Here is a 4,418-nt window from a genome sequence, read left to right on the forward strand (position 1 = left end):
TGGTGGGAAGACACGAATGTGGCAGAGGGTCCTGGAATGGGAGTCAGGTGATCTGGGAGCAAAGTCTGGCTCTGTTCTTTACTGGCGGTGAAACCTTGGTCAAACTTCTTGCCCCACTGAACCTCAGTTTCCTCAACTGCAAAGGGAAATAATAGCTACCTCACAAGACTATTTTGGGTATTAAGTGGAAAAATCTATTTCTTAGAGCTAAGACAGATAATCAACAAATTCGAACTAAAGGGAGCTAAAAGTCATCCCTGTTTCTATAAAATGTAAATAGGGCTTCCTGGCTCTCTTGTCCACCATGGTCCTATTCATGTTTTTATTACTGTGGGTGGAGGACACATTCTTACCTTAGTACATACATACCTGCAACCAGCCCTAATATATTATTGTTCTCATTTGACAGATGAGGCCAGTCTGGAAGGCCTTCAACTTTCCTCTCAAGGACTGAAAATCTTCTCTGCCAATCTCTCTCATGACATTAATACTGGCCCAGAAGCAGCAGAACAAGCTGGGCAAGCTTGGTGTAGTGGCTGGGATTGGGGGAGTCTAATTTTTACCCTTTGGACCACACAGCAGAGGATCTAAGGCTCTAATAGTTCCACTCTGTCTGCTGATCTGCCCAATGTGGTTTTGCAGAGCGCCCCATTCCCTCCCCTGCCTCTCTCCAATCCATTCATGCTTTAATTCCACCAGTATTTACAGATTCCAAGCAATCATGTGTAAAAACTAGCCTCATTATTTTACAGTAACATTTCGTATGAAGTGTGCACCATATACAAAAGGGCTGTATGGCACTCCTTGACCTTACTGTTTCTCACCTCCTTCTAGTAAACCAACCAGAATTCCCTTATACGGTCGCCATCCCCTCTTCAGATTCAGATGTCTAGGAGTCTGCACCTGTTCATCCACTTATTCATTTTACTAAGCCACTACAATGTCTCATGCATTGTGCAAGCCTCTTGCCTTATGGCTTCATTCATTCTAAAAACACTGTGTTCTTTTTGTGCTTAGCACAGTCATGGCTCATGGTCCCAAGAAGCCCCTGAAACATGTAGCAGCTCCAAAGCACTGAATGCTGAGTAAACTGACCAGTATGTTTGTTCCTCATCCATCAGGTGATCCCCACAAGCTGAAAGAGTGTCCCCCCCTCATCTTTTTCTAAGGAACAGACTTAAGTATTCCCTGACAGGAAAAGAAGTAAAGAAGATCTGCATGCAGCAGTTCCTTAAGGTTGATGGCAAGGTCCCAACTGATAGACCTCATCTACTGGCTTCAAGGAGGTCAGCAGCATTGGCAAGACTGGGGAGAATTTCTATCTGATCTGTGATACAAGGGTTACTTTGTTGTTCATCGTATGATACCGGAGGAGCCAAGTACAACTTCTACAAAGTTAAGAAAGATCTTTGTGGGCTCAAAAGGAATCCCTCATTTGGTGGTCCATGATGCTCGCACCATCCACCATCCTATCCCCTTCAAAGTGAACGACACCATTTAGACTGATCTGGAATCTGGCAAGATGACTGATTTCAACAAGTTTGACACTGGTAACCTGTATATGGTGATCAGAGGCGCTACCTTGGGAAGAATTGGTGTGATCGCCAGCAGAGACAACCAGGTTCTCTTGATGTGGTTCATGTGGAAGATGCCAACGGCAACATCTTGGCCTCCCCACTCTCCAACATTTTTGTTATTGCAAAGGCAAAAGACCATGGATTTCTTTTCTCTGAGAAAAAGACATCTGCCTTACCATTTCTAAAGAGAGAGACAAGAGACTGGCAGTCAAACAGGGCAGTCAGTGAAATGACCGCTAGGTGACATGATTGGAACAGTCTTTGTACTTAATTAAAGAAAATGTGTCACGATTAATGGCAAAAAATACCTCACAAACAAACAAACAAACAAACAAACAAAAACTGCTTACTGAGCTTCAGGCACTGCACCAGGTTCTGGAGATACAGTGGTGAGCAAACCCATACAGAGACCCTGGTCCCTACTCTCGTTAATCAAACAAACATGCCCAATAGAGATATAATAACAAGTTGAGGTAAATGACCTAAAAACATCACCCCAAAACCTGACTTAGACTCATGAATTGGGGAGGCTGGGTGGGAGGGGTCATTCAGCAAAAGGCTTCCCTTCTCCTTAACCTGATCAGAAGAGGTAGGAGTTATTCAAGATTAGGGAGATAGGAGGAGAATCCAGCAGAAGCTGGACAGCAGATGGGTCAGATCCCAGAGTCAGGTTAAGAGTGTTGTTGGTTCTTCAAAGGGCAATGGAAAGTGATAATAAGGATTTAAGGGAATGATGGGACAGATGTGAAAGATGCTTTCACAATGATCTCCCTGGTAGCAGTGGGAGAGCGGTTTGCGGGAGACCAACTTGTTAGCTGGCCATTGCAGTCATCTGGATGACTTAGTGATGTCTGGGATATGGTGGGTGGGGAAGGGATGGAGGAAAAGAAAGTTCCCAGTTGGAGAAACTGGATGAATAATAATGCCGTTCACTGAGATAAGGAACTGCAGGAAAGGACCAGCTTGGGGGCAAATGGAGAGAAGCAGCATTGTTCCAGGTTCTGTGCTGAGGGCTGTAGGTACATTATTTTGGCTTTATGACAAACCTGCAAAGTAGGTATCATTATCTCATTTTTCAGATAAAAACCCAAGGCTGTATTATCAGCTTAGTTTTTCTAACCCAACCTTTGTGGCTCTGATTTTGCAGGGCAATCTAGTGCCCAATTAGCCTCCCAAGAGCTCTTAAGAAGAAAGATTACCTTTCCCTGGAAACCAAAGCCCAAAGTCACAGAGCTCAGATCGGAATGGATTTGGAACGTTGCCAGAGATTTTGAGTAGGCTACTCTGGGACCCATGGCAGGCAGCCACATATGATTGTGCAGGTTGCATACTGCACAAACCCAGAGGGTGCCAGTCATATCAAAGTCCATGTGAATGCTGCCTCCTGAATATATCAGCCCTGTCCCTCTCCAGTTTCTTTTCAAAGAAGACTCCAAACTCCGACTCTCCAATAAACCTCAGGGTTCAAAAAGAATCAGTGACCAAGGCAACACCGTGCACCTTACCCCTCTGGTCCCAGATGTTCTTTCCTCTTTTGCAGCCTTCATTCAGACCCAGGTATTCATCCCTGACCCTTGTCTGCTTACCTAGTACCCCAGGGAGGAGTAGATGTAAAGGTAGAGTGAGACGTCCATCACCAAACCACTATTGCTTACAAGAGCTCCCCAGACTGATACACCAAACCTAAAACATTGTTAATATCTGCCCAAATAAATGCTACGTAGAAATAAACAAGTTATACCAAAGCTGTCACCTTTTTACGTAGTTAACATAAAATATTCCTCAAATTTCTGATTAAAGGGCGTCCTTGCTCACCTGCTCGCATCTTCCCAGACCCAAGGTGATGTCTGAACAGCAGTGACCAATTGTTTATCTTTGAGGAAGATCAGTCCCCTCTGAGATTTACACTGAAAAAGCCTGGTTCTTCTCCACAGGCCCGGGGGCTGGGACAAACCACAGCTCTCGGTCTGAAAGCTCAGGCAGTGAGAAATGGAGCTGACTCTAAGACTAAAGCAATCAAGGGCCCTTTTCTCATCAGCCCCTAAGACGGTGGAACCACATTCACAGAAGTACTCTGGATTCCTGAGTTTCTTGCTTGGGAATGCTCCGGCAAGAGGCACAGTCTCAAGTGCACCAGCCCTCGGTTATGATGGGGAGGGAGCTGATCCTATGGTCTGTGATCAGAACGAGCTCAGCTTTCCAAATGAAACTCCTCCGCCAGCATCTCCATCATTACTAGTCCTTACCACCATGGCCCTTTAAAAGGTACCAACATTCTTTTTTTTTTTTTTTTTGCGGTACGCGGGCCTCTCACTGTTGTGGCCTCTCCCGTTGCAGAGCACAGGCTCCGGACGCGCAGGCTCAGTGGCCATGGCTCACGGGCCCAGCCGCTTTGCGGCATGTGGGATCTTCCCGGACCGGGGCACGAACCCGTGTCCCCTGCATCGGCAGGCAGACTCTCAACCACTGCGCCACCAGGGAAGCCCGAAACATTCATTTTAAAGACGCTTTTTATTGATACACATGACCTTGTTCCTATAAAGGAAATCGGGAAGGATATATTTCTCAATTTCCAATCAAATGATTCCTCTGCAGACATGCTGCAGTGTTTTTCTTTTTTGGAAAACCCATCTCCTCTATCAACTCTAATGTGGTTGTTCATTTAGAGTTTTGAATGTGCTTCCTTATACCTATGCTACATACCACAGAGTATAAGTTGACATTTAGGGTCATCCAGAATTTTTCTTCTACGGAAATCCACATATGGACCAACTCGCACTGCAGAAAGGAGCCCTTCGCCTGCAGCTGTCACTGCTCAAGTGGCAGATGCACTCCCCAGAC

General features: G+C 45.6%; 1 pseudogene; it reads left to right on the forward strand.

Moving 5' to 3' along the window:
• Nucleotides 1-1,024: 1,024 nt before the first annotated feature.
• LOC125964905 (40S ribosomal protein S4, X isoform-like) lies at nucleotides 1,025-1,805 on the forward strand (annotated as a pseudogene).
• Nucleotides 1,806-4,418: the final 2,613 nt, after the last annotated feature.

This window comes from Orcinus orca, chromosome 6 (assembly GCF_937001465.1).
Source record: "Orcinus orca chromosome 6, mOrcOrc1.1, whole genome shotgun sequence".
NCBI classification, from domain to species: Eukaryota; Metazoa; Chordata; class Mammalia; order Artiodactyla; family Delphinidae; genus Orcinus; species Orcinus orca.